Source organism: Miniopterus schreibersii, assembly GCF_964146895.1.
Source record: "Miniopterus schreibersii genome assembly, chromosome: 9".
NCBI classification, from domain to species: domain Eukaryota; kingdom Metazoa; phylum Chordata; class Mammalia; order Chiroptera; family Miniopteridae; genus Miniopterus; species Miniopterus schreibersii.
Window position 1 is genome coordinate 48,365,433 of NC_138118.1, and position 20,264 is coordinate 48,385,696.

Genomic DNA, 20,264 nt, shown 5'->3' on the forward strand with positions numbered 1-20,264 from the left:
TGACAGCTTTTCTTCTTCAATCCTCACTTGAGGGTATGTGTTTTATTGATTTTTAGAGAGAGGAAGGAAGAGAGAGGCAGTGAGTTGAACCAGCAAACTTCTGGTGTAGCTGGGGCGATGTTCCAACCAACTGAGCCAGCCAGGACGCGCCTGACACAAGAGCTTTACACAGCCTCTGGCTGAGGCCGTGATTCGCACCCGCCAGCGCTGTGCTGTTCTAGGTGGTTCCCTGGGGCAGCGCAGGGATGTCTCGGGCTCTGCTGCCTGAGTGCCCCACATGGCTGCAGATTCCAGCAGGTTCTCATTCCTCTTCCTATCTGATCTCTTTCCCAAAGAATTTCTTACTACTCTTCTATCACGTTAGTCCTTCACAATTTTCCCTTCTTTTGACACTTTTCCACTTTATTTTTTTCTTATGCTACCCTTTTGCTAACAGTGATGCTGAACATTTTGCGATTTATAGTCATTGCTCGCTGAAAGAACGTTCTGTCTGGTCAGAAAAGAGAAATCACACTGCAGAAGGGCTACCTGGCCACTAGCTCTTGAATTAAGTATCAGGCATCGTCATCAAGTTTGTTGCCCCATTGGCTAGTTGAGGGTAGGAAGGTGTTACCACTGTCATCCCTATGGTTTGAAATACTAGCTAAATTTAAAGTCTAGTTCTGCTTTTCCATTATGGCTGTTTTGGATTTGCACTTAATGGTAACTTGAATTTTTTCTCTTATTTAATCTTTTTCAAATCTATTACCATTTATCTGAATTGCCTTATTTGTCTCTAAGTAAGAAATTGACTCAGTAAATGTATACAAGGAAAGCAGAGTTCAAAAACCCGATTCAAGAGAGGAGACCGCTGGGGACAGCGTGAACAAAGTGCTCAGGTCTCCAGGGGCATCAGAGGCAGCCATGGCTACCGAGCCAGAGGCCTCGGAGCCCCTGGTGCTTCACTTGCTGGTACAAAGCAGGTGTCACAGGAAAAGCCTGTGAGGATCACTGTGTACCACAGCGCTCGCACCGAGTACGTGTTATCACACTGGCTGAATCTCATGCAGTTCTTCAAAGTGGAAAAACAAAAGCATTTCCCATCAAATCAGTACCAACTGTTGTGGCCTTCAGAACAAGGTCACTGGAAAATTGAAGCAAGGGCACAGTTTCTAACGGAGCTTGCACCTCTTGTTTTTTTCATGGCAAAGACTGCTTTATTGGTGTCAGTCAGTACAAGTCAATAAATATTGATCCCCAAAGACAAACTCAGTTATTTATCAGCTTGCTGGGCCAGAGAGAGCTGAATGAAACTGAACCAAGGGAATGCTGGAGAGTAAACTGAAGTCAGTCCTGCTTCTTGGGAAGTGAGGCCACAGCCGGCCTATGCTCCACCAACTGTGTAAGATTTACTGCTCAGATGGAGAAGAATACACCATAGAACCGTATTGGAGGATGGTTAATGGAAGTGAATAAGCTGTCCATTCTTCAAGAGAAGCCACCCACTGCCCAAATTTGAAGAAAACAGAAGCATAACAGAAGGTTTACTGCCACAAAAACAATATGAAGAAGTTGTGATGAAACGTATCAACACAACAGCTACACCGTGGGAATTAAGACGGAATGCAAAGCAACACACATTCGGTCAGTGCACTAGGCAGGGCCAGCATATGTGGGGAAGCCTGACAGCCAGCCAGTACAGGAGGCCTGGTGTCCTTTCTTTCTTCTTACACAACAAGCCTTGGTTCCCATGTGTCTCCAGCCTCCCAGATCTGCCCTGCTGTGTACTCACTCTGTTTTTCTTTTTCTTTTCTCTTTCCAATAACTGGCAAGCGAGGGATGTTTTTCTGATTAAAAACAAACAAAGCACTTTGAGGAAAAATTGGAAAAGACAAAAATTTTAAGTAGCAAAGTAAAAATAATTTACCTATCATCCTGTAACCTGTTAGTAAATATGACATTTGGACATACTTCTGTTTGAATGTGACAGCATGGTTAATTGTTTTTTTCTCAACCTTCCATCAGTTTGAAGTTAAAAGGAACAACAGCTGGCCTTTCTTACCCAGTCTGCTTCAGTGTGACACTACCAAAAAGTTTAGCTCCACTCCTTCTACCCTGACTCCTTTCCCTGTAGGTTGTGGGGGAGAGGCAAAGTGTGGACTGTGCCGCTTCTAGTCCTTATGCTGCTGGGATGGCTTTTTTCTCTGGAACAAAGTAGAACTGTAACACTGTGACTTTTTAAATGAGACACATGTGAAAAGGCTTTGAAAAATACAAAGGGCTTTCCTAACATAGTATTTCCTAACAAGTATTATAATGCAGTGCATACATCCTAGTCACTCAGTCTCACGCTGTGGTTACAGGATCACCAGCACAGAAGTTACTGAGAAGTTACTGTAATTCAAAGGCACAGAGGTCTTTGAATACAATAAAAGCTTTCACATCATTTAAGCTAAAAAGAAAAAAGAACTGAATTTATGTTTTAAAACCATACACTTATTTACACAAAATTTTAAATAAAAGGACTTAAATTTTTTTTCTCCTTAAGGGCTATAAAACATGTATAATTAAATATCTCTGTTTTTTAAGGAAAACATTTATTTAACACAAAAAAGAGAGAAGGCTGCTATTTAATTCACTTAAGAAAACATGCTGCTTTGAAGTATTTGATAAGGAACTATTTGTATACCATTAATGGACTTTTAAATTTAAATTATGGTAGTAAATATTATTGAATGTTTTGACAATAATAGCTTACTTTTTTAAAATGAAACTTTGCAGTTCAGACTATACCACCCAACAAAATTGAATCAGTGACATCTTACAATTAAAAGTGTTCACAAAATTCTGTGCATAAATTTCAAATTACCAGTTTGGTCCAGTGACTCAAGTGAGGACTCAAGCTCATATATTAAACCAAAATTAATGCTGCTCATCTGAGTTGATGTTAAAACTGGTTAAACTATAATCTTCCTGCAGTTAATGTGCATATCTCCACTCCCTCCCCCCTTTTTTTTCTTGATGTAACACCTGGATGTAAGATAGTTATTCTTTCTCCTTTACGATCTTTCTTCTCTACCTCAACATCTCCCTCCTGATTTTCTAAATGAACATTTATAATATTCTCATTGTACAATGAATTTTAGGTCCTACATACCAATTTCTTGAGAATTCAGTTCACATGCTGTAGACTTTGTTATATGATAAAAAGGTTTGCTTATGTTTAAATTATGTCCACTCTTTAATACTCAGAAACATTTCCAGTTCTTTCATAGTTAAATATTGTCCTGCAAGGACTAAATTGCACCAAACCTCAGGAAGATAGGCTAGGACTTTGATTTTCCTCTATGCAGTGTTTATTTTTGTTTTTCTTTTTATTGAATTTATTGAGTGACACTGGTTAACAAAATTATACAGGTTTCAGGAGCATAATTCCACAATACTTCATCTGTACACTGTATTGTGTGTTCACCACCTGTGGTAAAAATACTTAAGATGAGAGCCACCTACTTAACAAATTTTTAAGGGTACACTAATACAGTGGTGGTTTTTAATACCGGCAAATTGGACACTCAGTAGTGGCTGTAGCCAGGTCAGTCATTGTAAGTAGAAGTTCATATAGCTTACCCCATAGATAACCTCCATCCCTGCCAACAAGGCCATTTTGTTCATAAGTCCATTGGGAAATGAGAGGAGTGACCAGGCAAAGAACCTTACTGGTATCCAAAGACCCACATGATTATTAAAATCCTCCACTCCAACAACAACAACAAAAAAACCTGTTAGAACTAATAAACAAATTTAGTGAAGTTTTAGGATAAAACAACAAAAATATAAACTAATAATAAATTATCAGGAAGACAAATCAAGAAAACAATCCCACTTACAATTGCATAAAATGCATGAAATAATTTAGAATGTATTTAAGGAGATAAAAGAGCTGTACACTGAAAACTATAAGATATTGATTTAAAAACTGAAAATGACAGGAATAAATGGTAAGACATTCCATGCTCACTGATTGGAAGAATTAATATTGTTAAAATGTCCATACTATCCAAAGCATTCCACAGATCCAGCACAATTCCTATCAATATTCCAACGGCATTTTTCAAAGAAATAGAAAAACAATCCTAATATTTGCTTAGAACCACTAAAAAAACTTTGAATAACCAAAAAAATCTTAAGAAAGAAGAAAATGAGGCTCCACACTTCCTGATTTCAAACTGTATTACAAATCTATAGTAATTAAGAGTATGATGTCATAATAAAAAAATAAAGAGCCCAGAAGTAGAATCATGCATATATAGTCAATTAATTTATGACAAAGGAGCCAAAAATATACAACGGGGAAAAGACAGTCTCTTCAATAAATGGTGCTGGGAGAACTGGACAGACACACGCAGAACAATAAAACTAGACCCGTATTTTACACTGTACTCAAAAGCAACACAAAATGGATTAAAGACTTAAATTTAAGACCTGAAACTGTAAAACTCATTGAACAAAATATAGAGAGAGTAAGCTCCTTACCTAGGTCTTGGCAGTAACTTCTGAATTTCACACAAAAAGCACAGACACCACCAAAAACAAACAAATGAGGCTCCATTAAACTTAAAAGCTTCTGCACAGCAAAGGAAATGAACAAAATGAAAGGCAACCTACAGGATGGGAAAACATATTTTCAAACCATGTATCTGTTGAGGGGTTAGTATTCAAAATACATAAAGAACTCTCACACACAACAAATAAGCAAACCAATTAAAAACTGGGGAGAGAAACAGAGTAAATATTTTTCTAAAGAAGACGTAGAAATGGCCAGCAATTACATGAAAAGGCGCTCAACATCACGCATGGGCAGGTCAGTGCACACGGAAGCCACCAGGAGATACCACCTCACACCTGTTAAAATGGCTATCATGAAAAAGACAAGCCACAGCAAGTGTTGGCAAGGATGTGAAGAAGCTGGAACCCTTGTCCACTGCTGGCGGGAATGACAATGGTGCAGCTTCCAGGCAGTGTGCTACTGTGAGCTGCAGAGTGACCCACGGAGATCAGCAAATGTTAATGACACTTGTAAATATCTCGACATCAGGAAGGACTAGGTTCGAGTGGGACCTTCTTAGTACAATTCTATTGATGTGTTTGGCTTCTCTTTCCTTCTTTATAAAATGAGGATAGCGGTGAAGATTAAATAACATAATCAGTGGGAAGATTTTGACAAAGTACCAAGTGTTCCATACAAGTTTATTAACATAACTGCACAGAGATAACCTCCTTCTGTAAGTCCCAATGTTTCCTTTGTAAATATATTGCGAAGGTGTTATTAATAACTTTAGTTGTAACAAACCTGTAAGGAAGCACTTTTTTTTTTTTTAATTACTTTTAAAATAGAAATAAAAGTGTTCATACTTGTCTGGTCCTCTCCCTCCTGTGCGTTCTACTGCAAAAGCACGGTCGGAATGTTTTACTGTGGCAGGGCGGACGCCAGTCCCGGCGCTGCGGGGACGGGGAGGTGCAGTATTTCTTTCCGTCCATCCTCTGTGACAACCGAACGGCTCTGGCAAGCAGAGGAAGAAATAATTCCCAATCTGTCTCTAAATCTTAAATCTAAATCTTACCTTTTTACACGCAACCATAAATTATTTATCTAGACAGATATCTCAGTTTCTCGCATTCATTTTATGATGAATGCTTTACTTTAAAAAAGCAGAAGTTTCTTTGAATTATAATCTAGTGGGAATTTTATTATAGCTCGAGTTCACTAAAGAGAAGAATGAAGATCAAAGCAGGTTTTTGTTGTGTGTTTTTTAAACACAGAATATTTTCCTCCTTGTTTTCCCCAGGAAATATGTGAGGATGAATTTTCTCAATTTAATTCTCATTATTAGAATCTCATGATGTAAATCTCAATGCACCATAAATTTCTGGAGACATGTGGTCACACATTACCAACATGGGTTATACACACGTGATTTAAGGCAGGGCCCCTGGGCCTTGCGTCACAGCTACTGCCTCTTACAAACTGGGTGACCTGGGACAACTTATTTAAAATGCCTGTGCCTCAGTTTACTATCTGTATGAGGGCAATGATAATAGTGCCGATGCAACTGATCTGTGTGAGGGTTAGCTGGCGCTAACCCTTGATCCTTAGTTCTTCACAATTATAAATCTTTGAGGGATATATCTACACTTCTTCAAAATAATTTTTAAAAGCTGTCATACATGTCAAGAAATCTGAAAAAAGTCTCTCATTTGCTATCCTTCTTTAGCAACAACAATGATATAAAATTATTTCAAAATCGTTTTCAAAAGATCGAATTTTTTAACAGAGGTTTGAAATAAGAAATAAAATGTATTTATTTTTCTGCACTTGCATTCCAAAGTAGCTACTGAAAAACAGAAGTGAAGATACAACTTGGGGAGACCATAACTGTTGGTAACCATTCACCTTTGCCTCCTGAAAATATTCCATAAACCCAATTGTCTCCATTCTGATCTGTGGAGGGCCTCTGAAAGTGTTCGGCTTCATTTTTTTCCTACAAGGAATGTTCATGATGCTGCATTTAGCTCTCTTTGAATTTACGTTGAGTAATAACTAATCATAGATTGTTTTCTCTGTATTTATTTGAACCTAGCTTTTTCATAAATATCATTAGGTATAACTAATAAAAACATTCACAAAAATATTTAAGAAGAGTTCAATAGTAGTATCAAATATAATTATACAGGTATAAAATTTGATTTTAAAATACCCAGCCATGTAGTTAAAGGCAAAAGCAGTCTTTTGTGATACATGGTCTGTCCACTAATTATTTTCATAAAATTTTGTGATTTAACATTTTCCTTCCATAGATATCTCTGAGAATGACGGAATCTTTTTAAAATATGTAAAATAGAATCCATCATGGACATAGCTGTACGTATTGCTTGGAACATACATAATTCCTACAATGCAAAGCAAAACATGGGAAATTGTGATGTCTCTAAGTCATTAGCTTTCTGATTTCATTTAAATCTTTACATTCTAAAACAGGAAAATAAAATATTACATCTGTTCATATTATAGTCTTATTTATTTATATTTCTTATATTAAACAATACACTACAAACAGGAATGCAAAGATAGTTTAATATTAGAAAATCTATTAATAGTAAAATTCAGTGTCAATAAGTCTAAAGAAAAAATATCTTGTTTATTTTTACAGATGCCAATATAATCATCTGATTAGCAAAGAAGCACAAGGATGCTTCCTTAATGTGACACAGCAAACCAAAAACTGACATCATTTTAAATGATGAGATACTACAAGGATTTCCATTAATGATAGAAATAAGGCAAAAATAATATTTTGGATATACCAGATAGTGCAATAAAATTTGAAATATAAACACAAGTTATAATTACATTAAAGGAAGAGGTAAGTGTGTATTAGTATGTAAGTTATAATAAAATCATTCCAAAGAGTAGTGAAAAAATGAGATATTTATTTAATAGTTTGGGGACAAACAGTTAATGAATTCAAAAGAAAATATCAAATGCGCCCTCCCAAAGTTATATTTAAAGATAAATTCCAGCTATATTAAAAAGTAAATGGTCAAAACAACAACAAAACTCACAGAAAGAGAAAACCACAGGGGAAAACTTATGCAATCTCATGTTGAGAAATCACTGCTATAAAAAAACAAAAGAAATAGAAAATATTCATAAGTATGACCATAAAAAAATTATGATTACAAGGGTGAGTCAACCAATTGGCCAGAAAATGCAAAAAACCTGAATGCTTCTAAGAAGCAATAGCAGCAAGTCTATTCTAAAATTACATTTTTTTAAGTTTTGTTTTTTTTTAATTCCCAGGACAAAAAGGATGTACTTTTGTAAAAGTAACACAAAACAACATATTACACCAAACAACTATTGGGTTATTTGCCATAGAACTTTCTCTGTTAATTTGCTTTAAAATGTAAGCCATTTGTTATAAAATAGTTTAAATATGAGAATTTATTACATATTCCAGGGTATTAACAATAAATAACATGTTATTTTTTTCCTGGATAGCTATTAAATTACACTCATTAAACTGCATCCAAAATGCCTTCCAAGTTTTAATGAATAATACATGAAACTTTAGCACACTTTATCTTTTTATAATAGGTAGAATTAAAAAAGTTTTTATCTGCATTGACTATGGAAACTACAAAGGTAGAGGAACATATTGAATATTTTCATATAGATGGAAATCCAGTGTTTTACAAATATCTAAACAGTATACAATTTCACAGATAACTTCCTATTAGTCTGTGATGATGTGTTTTCTTGCAAAGATAGTTGTATTAAACTAACTGGTAATTAGCAATGAATAAATCCCCCAGGAAGTGTGTAGGAAAATGGATGTTTCAAAAAAAGTAGCAGCACCTTTACTTACTATTTCCTTTATAGCATTGTAGTCATGAGAATGCTTAGAGGAACTTTAAAAAGATCTAAGCATACTAAAAATTTTGCAGTAATATAAAAGAGAGAGGGTACATACAGTGTAATAAATGGAATGCTGCAAAGGATTAGAAGGCAGTAGGTTTCTATTGTAGCTTTAATATGAAGGCTGCAAAAATGTAAGGCTGTAATAAAAAATAAATAAATAAGAAGGGAGGTGCTTAAACTACAGTACTATTTAACAACATTAGTAAATTTGGATGATACTCCGTCAGGACCCGGAATGGAATAATGTTTCAGTATCATAAAAATGCTTTAGGACAAAGTGACTGAGTTTCAGCTAATGGTTGGGTTTAAAAATATTATTCTTTCACACTTTTATTACAGAGTTAGTAAAGGTAGAAAGCCTGCTCCATTGCATTTAACAATATTTGTAATCTTAAGGATTAAAAATATACTTTCTCATCACACATAGAAGCTTCTATTTTCCTTTTTTATTTTTGACCTTGTAAAAGTGCTTTATTATTTCTCAAAAGATGATATCATTATCTGAAACAGGGAGATTATGATCACAAGAAAATTACTTTCACTGTATTTTAAAGCTATGGGGAAGACGCAAACAAGCATTTTCAAAGTAGAAAAAATATCCAACCTTATTATGTCTGTCGTTTCACCAGCTCTGGAAGCTCAGATGCAATAGCAATAATAAGAATTAATTACAACTTACACTAGGGCTATAAATTCTAAAACTGATTAGTAACATATTTATACACAGTTTTCAAAATTGACAATATCTAAAAGCTATTACATACAGATGAATCTAACAACCTAACGTTGGGATGTCTGTGCATTTATACCCACATGTTATCAGGGTTAAAAGAACATTCCAGTTGAAATGTCTGTCTTAACAAGCTTATACTAAAGTTCAGAGCACCAAATTGTGGATCTTGGGATTAAAAGAAAAGACAGTTTAGTCGTGATTGACAGCAGAGCCAAAGCAGTAGGAATCATTATAACCGACAGATCTCAGAGGGAGGGCTGGGAGAGATTAACCAAAGAATTTATAAGCATATATGAACAGCCCTTGGACACGACAATGGACGGGCGGGGGCCGGGTGGGTGGGAGATGGGGAGGGAGGGTAAGGGGGGAAATGGGGGACATCTGTAATGCTCTCAACAATGAAAAATTAAAAAAATAAAAAGTTCCTTTACTTAATAACTCTTAACTAACAGATGAGGCTGATACTCAAAATCAGCAAACATATTTGAACATCCAAGCCACAGTTATTCTAAGGTGTCTTAGTAACATATTGTACTTAGTAACATTTAATAATGGTATTTTTTCATTAATTTCCTTACATAATTAGGTTTATGAAATACTTGCAGGGGACAATTCCACTCCACTGCCTGGCAAATCTCTTTCCAGAAACTTTGACAGTATATAAGATTTGAGATAAGTACTTTTATTAATAAAAAATATACTAAGTAGTTAAATTAATTGTACATTATTGTTAATGTGGATATACATATTTATGAATAGTCTAAGATGTCTCACTCTTCAAAATTAAACACTTCACCAGAAACCACTTGTAAATTTTTATTCCTGGTTTTCATTGTTAGAATTAACTCGGAGGACACTTCTGTCTGATTTCAGCTGCTGAACCATCCAGAGAATACACAAGATGCAAGCCTTAGGACTCACCAGGAATCCTCTTCTCACATCAGAGGGGCTTCCACATTTACTTGTCCTTGACACTGTTTACTTTTCTACTTGTTCTTGCTTCTCCAGGTAGGCCACATAGTGACTTCTGCCACCACTGGTTAGGTGTCCAAATTTAACCCCTTATATCCCTGTATTACAACTAGTTATACTGTTATCTGGCTCCGAAAGATAAATGTTGCTCTGGACATAATAATATTTACCATCAGTGGTTTGCATGAACAAACACTTGCTTTCAAATAAAACAATTTCTTCTGAAACTATTATGCCTCATCTTCCTACTTTGGAAATTTTGGTCCATATTCTCTGGTATTCTAATTTTGTTCTTTCCTATATTCTATTTTTAGCATAGTCATCTTATGTGCTAAATTTAGCTATTGGCTGTAAATAATTTAATTTTAAATTTAGACCTTTGCCTTCAGTTTCCAACTTTAAGCATGCATAAAATTGGTCATGGGCTATACAATAATGTACTGCAGTTTTTCTATGAGTTTAGATCCTTCTTCCTTATTTGCTTTTTTCTTTCCTTTAAATCTAAAATGTAACAGATATTTGAATACATTTTTTTCCGGAAAATAAACCACACCAATAACCATATTAGTACAATATTTTTATTGTTTTAAAATATCTTAATTTCTAAATTTCAACACATTTTGTATGAATCATTTAATCTCAGTTATGAAAATTGTATTGTAGATAATAACTCATAATGACAACATCCCCCCAAACTAAAATAATAGTATTCCTACTCACCTGATGATGATATATGTAAGAGATACATTTTGAAATTAGGCTATTAGAAATAGAATCCAGCCTAGTTTCAATTCTAGATTCAGACCATAATCGTAGCTTTTCCTTTGATTCAGATGTAATTCTCTTCTATTAAGAACATCCATTTTTCTTAATACAACATATAATTTACTGAAATATGCTGACATGCCTCCTAAACCTTTAGTCCTTATTGGTGACGAATGCCTAAGCTATTTATTGAGTCAGATGAAAGTTACTTTAAGTTAAGCTTATTCACTTTCTGTTCAAACTGTAAGTAACAATTCAGTTTAAGAACTATGCAAGCAAAAGTATCCATCAATAGAGAGAGAAAAAAGAGTACAATGTATGTCAATGCTTACAAAACTGCAAACTGGGTTTATTGTTTCCTAACAATGACATCTATAAAACACGCTGAGACTTTTATCAGGTAAGTTATTCTTAGTTCATTAGTCAGTTGACTCTTACTTGGGCATTGAAGGGTTAACTCATTTTCAAAGGAAAGAATGCTAAAATATGATAAAATAAAATGTATAAATGTAACCAAGGTGACAATTTTTATTTTATTATAAGAAAAATATGCAAACAGGGTCAGCCTTACCCTTGACTTAATAATGAATCTTACAGAAAGGCAAATGGTTTCATAGACTATGAGGTCATGTGGTGCATATTCTACATTCCACTTTTATGAGAAAGACAAATAAAAAAATAATAATCAAGCTTACATCAGAGTCTTAAACAAAAAGTAATTTTTAGTATGTCTTGAAATCAAATCAAATTCAACCTCATGAACCACATACACTGAGCCATTATAAAAAAATATTTATAGTTTTGGCCCAGAGCCAGGTACAAATATAAAATAATAATAATTTCAAAGGAGGACTGAAGCAATGGTAGCATTATTATAACAAGCATGTAACTTTTCAATAACTAAGTGTGGAAAGAATAAAGCTTTCTTGAATATTTAAATTCTGGGATACCTACTAGAAATTCAGACATACTTTAGAGTTTCGCTGTATATTTTGGAAGAATTTTCATCAAAGAACTAAAATAAGTTTATTTTAAAAGTATACTGAACTTTAAGATTTCTTAAAATGTTATGGCATAATTATAATGAATAACCAAGTACTTAATGTGTTAAATGAAATGCACACCTCTCATCCACATATATCATTAACCAATAAATGACAATATTTAAAAATTTTGTTCAATGTTGACAGATGTACAGAATAATTTCTAATTTGTTTTATTCCAGAGACTCTCAGGTCAGCATGCCATATGATAAATTAATGATAAATATCCCCAAATTGCTGTGGAATAACTGAATTGCAACATTCCTAGTAAATAAAATCAAGTTTCTGGGATATCAAATGAAAATGCAATGCACTTGAGAGAAATAAAACACTAACTTATTACTGTGTTGCTATTATCTTGTATCATACTGCTTTTTAAGTTTCCTTTCATATCTTATCTCTATTAACTGGTAGTAAATGCTACTTCATAAAAAGGTTTTAAAATAATACATTCTTCTATTAAAAATTATAGGTATCAGAAATTCTTTTCCAATCATTTTGAGAAAAAACCAAACATTTATCCTATATTTTAAGATATTTATTTTCAGCCAACCTAGGAATAATTCACTATATTTGGCTTAAACTTTGCAATGGATTCTGTGAGAATGAATATAATCCTAGTGTATATTATAATGGGAGGAGACATGATTTCCTGTCTGAATTGCCTTTTGCTCTTCACAGGTCTAGGGCTGGCAGCAACAGGGTTGGGTTTCATGGGCTTGGAGTTCGTCCATGAGTCCAGCAGTTTGGACACTGGGAGAGAGGAAGCTAAGGAAGACTCCTACAGAAAGGTGATATTCAACTGCTTGGAATTGCTCACTCATTCCACAAATAAATATCAACACTGGTAAAGTGACAAGACGTATTCTAGGCATTTAGGATGTGGTCAGAACAAATCAGTAAGAACTTCTTATGGATCTTATATTTTAATGTAGTAAGTATAAAATCTATGTCCAATGGTCCAGAAACAACACTGGACCATTACACAGTTTAAAATCCAGATGTGTAGAGAGAAAACAGTAGATAGGAATAAATGAGATTCCCATGTGGCCCACAAATTGTTGTGGACTGACAAAATTCACATTTATAAATCTGGGGTAATGTGGCTCCTAAACATGTCTGGCTGACTGACTAGGAGAATCAGAAACTCAAAACAAAATTCATTTATGGGTGAAAGGTGATGAGCAGAACAAAATCTTCAGGTACAGTGTTCTTTTCATCAAAGATAGGATACATCTGCATGATTCATTCAAAGTATAGTCTTTCCCACATTTAAAGTTTTAGAATTTTGTAAAGTGGCATCAACCATTCAATGGAAAAGTGTGTCTCCGTTGAAACAGTAAAGCAAATTAAATAACCATGGGAATCATAGCAGCAACCCTATTTTACTCAGAAGTCAGTTATGAATTGCAGTCACAAATAAAATCAAGGAAGTTTTATATTCTATATGAGATGATGAATGGGTGGGTATATAAAAGGTTCCCCAGAAAAGGGAGAGTGGGGAATTTTAGGAGGAGTTGGAGAACTTGTCTTTCTACAACTAAGGTTTGTGACAAATGTGAACTCAAAGCACCATCGGTGAAGATTCTGATTTCAGAGCAGAGTTCAGCACAATCCCTCCTTCCTTCCCCTCAAAGCATGAGTTTCATAAACTCAAGTCATAATTCACGCCAAGAAGTCTTGATAAAGAGGAGTAAAATCTTGGCAAGGTAAAAATTTAGTCTAAGAGATGTGTTTCTGGCAAGATGGAAGCTTCCAATCTCTCCACCTTGGAATGGCAGAAAGGACTACAATGCACTGCGTGTGATGACCGCCTCCTCTTCTGAGTCCCCAGCTCTCAATTGCTCAGGGTCTCCTGACCTAAGATGAGCATCCCAATTCACAGTGTCCTAACTCTGTCAAACATCCTACTGCAAGGAAAGCATGAAACTCAGCACTGGAAATGTTGCTACAAAAATTATGATACATTAATACCCTGCACAATTTTTTACAGGCCTCTTTATTCATCTCTACCAGTTTTTTACACAAAGAAATCTGGGAAACCTCAGAACTGCCAGGAGTTGAGATGTCAGAGTTGACTTCCTGAATTAATTAGTTAATTAACTAGTGAAGATATCAAAATAAGGCATAAGTGCCACAGATAAAATGGAAAAGGCATGCAAACAAGGCTCTTTTCTGTACTTAAAGGAAGCAGGAAGATCTAGCTTAAAGAAATAATCCAAAAATGTTGAAAATATAGGTTATGTAAGAAAATGCAGTCTCGTGACTTACAGAAAATTATAAAATAATTCAAAACAAACTAAAAGAATAAAAAGACATACAGAAATGTATTCTGGTTTTAGACTTCATTGTTACTATAGGCAACTTAGGATTGCTGTAAAATTTTTGGAAAAGAAACAGTTTAAGTAAAGTGGGGGGGGGGCAGCACTCTAAAAGCAATTAATTTTACTCAATTTTCATTAAGTTCTATTTTTTAAACAGAACCCAATTCCAACTTTCTAAATTCGAGAAGTACTCTTCTTTTATACATCATAAATACCTTAGCAAGGCAGAAATGCAGACTATACTGAGTAGATCACCCAGGATGAGCTGAAAGAGCATCATCAATAAAGACTATAGGTGATAGAGAAAAGAATGGATTTAACACAAACATATTTTACTAGAATTTGATAATTGTCTTCCCTCTGCTTTCACAAATCACAGCAGAGAGACTATTATGAACTAAGGTAGAAAAGAGATTTTCATTCATCAAAAAACCAATACTCCAGCCTTAGTTTCTTCACTAATATCTATTTGCAGCATCTGCTTTACTGGGAAATTTTATCATAATCTTTGAATTACTACAGAGTGTTGGAAGTTGAAATCTGTTTTATTAAATAAAAGCAAAGGTGTATTTTCCCATTTTGCTGATCTATTATAAAGACTTAAATGGTAGAATCCAGTAATAACAGGCTTCAGGAACATCTAAGAACTTTGCATGATAAAAGCTGCATATGTAAAATGGTAATTACTAAATATAGCACCCAATATTTAAGAAAAAAAAGATATTCTTATGAAGATTTTTTAAAAGTTAGCTTTCTCATTACTTTCCTTTTCATGCAATGATTCATTGGGGTAAAACAAAATCAATTCCTAATTTTCAGAAAAGTTAGAATTCTTTAATTTTTCAATTATCCTTTGATATGGTTAAACTGGGATAGTAAACCAATGCTAACAATATTTTTTTAATTTAAATTTAGCTGGGAAAAAAATGCCACAAAAAGGTAATTCTCATTCTTATGTACCTATACTGAACATAATTATATTGATTTCAGTATATTAACATTTGGAAGTAAATTTCTTGCTCCATGTGAAGTTTTGTTCCCTTTTCTTGGAAATTCTACAGGTATTTTGTGTGTGTGGGGGGGGTCCCCCACATTGTTTACTTTCTAAGAAAAATTTGTTATTCGAGCAATGCAACTTCCCTCTTCTAATAAGTTGAATGTCCAAAATTATTTTACCTGGACCCATTTTACTGTTTTGGTAACAAAACAAACAAACAAAAAATCAGTGCCTGCTTCCTAGGACAATACAGATGTCAGAAATAACTTTAAGATTCTGCTTTTCTTAAACCCTATGAAAAACAGAGCCAGGCCTGGTTGTCCATAGAGCTACCACAAAGAATATCTTTTTTTCTTTAAAATAAATCAGATGGGATCTTTTGTGTGTCCAGTTTGAAGAGCTAAAATCATCAAGTTGGAGCCTTCCTACTTACCATCCCTGCTGTGTATATCCAGCCTGTATGTTTGAAGCTGCCAGGGACACTGATATATAAGAATGCTTTACTCAGAGTTGAAGCCACATGCTTGCCCCCTAGACCAGCATGAAGGTGGGTGGGAGATGGCAAGGCTCCTCATCTGGTTTCTTGCAGACTCTTTCCCAGAAGTTAAACTCAAGACTCAAGACAGCTTGGTTCTGATATGCCCAACTCAGGTAAGTTTTTGTGGGCATCTGAGCTAACAATGTCAGGCCAATGTGCTCAGATCCCTTGCAATGTATACTTATCTTGTCTGAAAAAAAAGCTTGCCCTGACTCCATGACTTTGGTTATTTGTGTGCTGGTGCCCCTGAAAGTGATATATGTTGCTGTAAAAAAAACTGAATGAATAGGGTAATTACCCTTATTAGTCCTGACTGTGCTGATTTCTGTTAATTCCCATTTCTTGCTTGTCAGTTCCAGGTAGGATATCCTTAAACACTATAAAACTGAAACCTGTTATTTTGGACAATTTTACACAGATGTGATATACTATGAATAAAATCTTGTTCCAAGATATAATTACAGTACAAAAAGCAAATGATTCTCATACCATTCAATTATAAAGTATGTATTTCAATAGTGGACTAGAATGTCTCCTACATACAGCAACCTTCTGCACAGCCTCCTTACTGAGCCATGCCTCATTTCTTTATTCTATAAACAGTAACCACACTGATCTTGTTGGAATAAAACATGTTAGTATTTGTTTTTAATATTAGAGGGTTATCACTATTCACTCTCAAAGCAAATCTTACTTACTTCTCATTGGTTCCATTTTTCTAGAATGGAAGCAAATTAAATTTCTAAGGCTACCAGTAGAAGTTAAAACACTAAACTTTTTTCACATTATAAAGAACACATAGAATATAATACTATATTGAAGAACATATAGCATTAAAAATATGTGTTCTGCACAATTTATATCTTTAGTTCTTGGCAATTTAATTTTCTGACTAGACAGTAATGTGAAAATCTGAGAGGAAAATCAGTCATACCTACAGTACTCTCAAGGACATAAATAGTATGTGCCTCTAGGTTTGATAATATTTAGTTGAAAAAAATACCATTGCAATCCATTGGTTCAAGTTCTCCAAGTAGATTATAAAAATCAGCCTAATGGCCTTGGCCAGTGTGGCTTAGTGGTAAAGTGTCAGCCTGTGCACCGAAGGGTCTCGGGTTTGACTCCTGGTCAAGGGCACATACCTGAGTTGCAGGTTCCTTCCCCAGTTCTTGTTCAGGCAGATTTGGGAAGCAACCAATCAGTGTGTCTCACATGGATGTTTCTCTCTCTCTCCTTCTCTCTCCCCCTTCCTCCCTTCCACTCTCTCTAAAAATCAATGGAAAAAATATCCTTGGGTGAGGATTAATAAAAAATATATGTATCAGCCCAATGATTAAAGATAAAAGAGTAAAGACTAATTAGAGAAGGCTATCTTTTCTTAAAAACAAATGTAAAAGTGAGATATTTATGGATATTATCTTGATAAAAGGAAAAGAGAATTTCTATTAAACAGAAACCCATATAATTATACAATGAATACAAAATAGTAATTGTGTGAAATAATATAATTAAAGGAAAGTGTAAAATTATAACAGAATATTTGATTATGATTATGAAAATGTTAGAGTGATGTTATGGCTTTCAGAAGGTTTATGATTGGAATCTGAAAAAAAGGCAGTAATAAAACTGGAAAGCCTCATACCACAGTGTAACATGGAGATACAGGGTGACTGACTATGTCCTGTGAGTTGACTTCTCCAATCCCCAAACACTAGAACTGTACATTGCTCCCATGATTAGAGTGTCATCTCCCAATCTTATCTCTAAAACTTATAGTTCTGCGATCCCATCAATGTTCTATTTACATTAAACCACTTTTGTTAAGATCATTCTGATATATCATAAACATCCCATCATTTCCAGCTTCTATAGGGCATACATATATAAACCTCAATATAAAATCAGGTGTATGACTCTATGTCACTTGAAGTTAGATCCTATTTGTTTCATGCAAATAAGTCCATTTTTCTCACTCTTTTCTTCATATACTTTAGAGGGGCCATGCAGACTACTCAAGGAGAGGAGAATGGTGAGTGAGTGAACGAATGAATGAATGAATTAGACTGTCTAAATATAGTCTAAAGCATAATCCATAGATATCATTTTATAGAAGACCCTGCACAAAGGCATCTATTGATGTTTTCCCATTAGAATATATATATGTAGTTGTCTCTATCCTGTGAAACTGGGGGTTCTCTAGAGTCTACAGAGACTTGAATCACTCATCTGTTATCCCATCATTGAGCACAACTAGTATAATAATAGACTACTAGCTTTCAAATCCATTTCCTTTCCTTCCTGGGCACACAACTAGATTACATTTTGCCAGCATCCCTTATATTAGGTCTAACTATATGACTCATCCCCAGCAATAAAATTTGTGTTACTTCCAGACAGTGTTCCTAGGAAGTTTCTGCCACGCCATGCTCTCTTTTATCTTCTACCTGATAGGTAAAGAGGAGGAAGCCCCAACAGTTGCAAAACTATAGCATAGAGCAGATCAGTTCCTGAACCGTGGTGGGGAGTGGGTGGGGGGAGTGCCTGTTGTTCAAGAAAATCTGGCTGGCTAGGAAGAAGCAAGGGATGTGCTTAGGATCCAAAATTTAAGGAGGCACTTGCTCGCATGTCCTCAAGTCCATTCTTTAGAGGACATTCTTAACATAATTCCATTACTGAGAAAGACTGCTGCTGAGGAACAAGAGTTTCTACCACTGCATAGAGCTTCCAATACCTGTACCAGCTCTAATTTGAAATTGGGAATTCATCTTAATTATGCTGAGTATTCTGTGGGTTTAGAGAGCATGTATAACCCTAGTTACCACTGGATAGGAAGAAAACTAAGCTCTCTAACACATAGAATCCAACATTAGTGAGAGAACTATGGAATGAAAGAAGTGGCTACTTTCAGTTCTAATGGAAATTACTTTTAAAAGGCTTATTATTCAATGGAAATACTCACAGGATTCATATACATTAGCTCCTTAAAACTGATAGCATTGCCCTGGCCTGTGAGGCTCAGCTGATTGGGTGTCGTCCTGTGCGCTAAAAGGCTGCCTGTTTGGTTCCTGGTCAGGGAACGTGCCTGGGTTTTGGGCTCAGTCCCCTCTTGGGGACAGGCAAGAGGCAGCCAATAGATGTGTCGCTCTTCCATTGATGTTTCTCTCTCTCTCTTCCTACCTCTCTCTCTAAAAACAGTAAAATAAAAGAAAACATCTTAAAAAAACAAAACAAAAAAACAACCCTGACAGCATTGACAGTCACACTCCACATGTACTAAAATGGAACACCTTGAAGGTTAATATCTTTAAATGCATTTAAAAATAAATATTGCAATGTGAGAACTTTAAAGAGAAATAAATTAGAATATGAATTAAAATGATTTCCTTATATCTCTACTAAAGATGTAAATAAAATTTGTTTCTTATTTTTCTAATAAGGTTTTCCTTTAATTTTTCATTACAACAGTAACATATAGGTTTATGTTTTTATTATATTTTAAAATGAGAGAAAAAACTGATCCACATGAATAACTTTTTAGGAGTTATCCATTATTTATATTTATATAAATTTATATGTATTTATATTTCTGACCTATTTTATTTTACTATCTGTATATATAAATGCATAGATTATACATATGCACTGTGTGTTTGTATATATTAAAAATAAAATTAGTATCAAATAATCAACATAGATTTTTATTGTTTTCATATTTAATTTTAAGATCATTTTTTCATGTCATAAAATAATTTTTTAAATATTTTTAATAGTTGCTTAAGATTTTCTGTTTTACTGCACCACTAGCTCCTTCCTGTTGTTGAAATTTATGTTGATATTAGTTTACTTACTATAATATTTTTATATAGTAATTATATACATATATGATTATTTCCCTATGTAGGCTTCCTAGATTTGGGGTTATTGGGTTTAAAAATGTTAATATTTCTAAGCTGATTTCAAAAAAAATACTTTATACTCCCTGGAGTTGGTGCATATGAGCACTGGCCTCACCATACTCCAATCAGCATTTGGCATTAACATGCCTTTATTAATTTGACAGGTAATAATGATCTGACACACTTGCTTTCATTAGAAATTCTTTGTTTATTAATTTGAGAAAACATTTTTCTTTCTGCTTTTATGAGCTGTTTCTTCATGCCTTTCCTTTACCCTTCCCTACTCTTGTCCTTATTGGGTGTATACCTTTTTTGTGATTAAAAGTGTTAATGGCGAACGGCACCAGGTGTTATCAGCAAAGTCAGACCTTGGTACGTGAGTTCACCTAATAAAGAATTCATAGCCAAGAACTCTGGCATAAGAAACTTATTTAGAAAGTCACAGAGGTAGAAGAAGTGAGCCAGCTGGGCTGTGTGGACTCAGGAAATGAGTTACAGAGGCAACGAGTTACAGGAGCTTAGGGGAAATAAAGTGAAG

The 20,264-nt window shown here is 34.6% G+C and overlaps 1 protein-coding gene and 1 pseudogene across 4 annotated transcripts in view; one reads left to right on the forward strand and one right to left on the reverse strand.

Moving 5' to 3' along the window:
- Positions 1-20,264, reverse strand: part of MAGI2 (membrane associated guanylate kinase, WW and PDZ domain containing 2) — a 1,283,361-nt gene that overhangs the window by 1,208,721 nt on the left and 54,376 nt on the right. The gene's annotated exons all lie outside the window — the stretch shown is intronic.
- LOC308562011 (protein Abitram pseudogene) overlaps positions 904-20,264 on the forward strand; it is a 72,378-nt pseudogene continuing 53,017 nt past the window's right edge. Inside the window, exons 1-2 of the transcript in view lie at positions 904-1,172; positions 1,381-1,623. The product of the transcript in view is annotated as a protein Abitram pseudogene (transcript). The remainder of the gene's footprint in view (positions 1,173-1,380; positions 1,624-20,264) is intronic.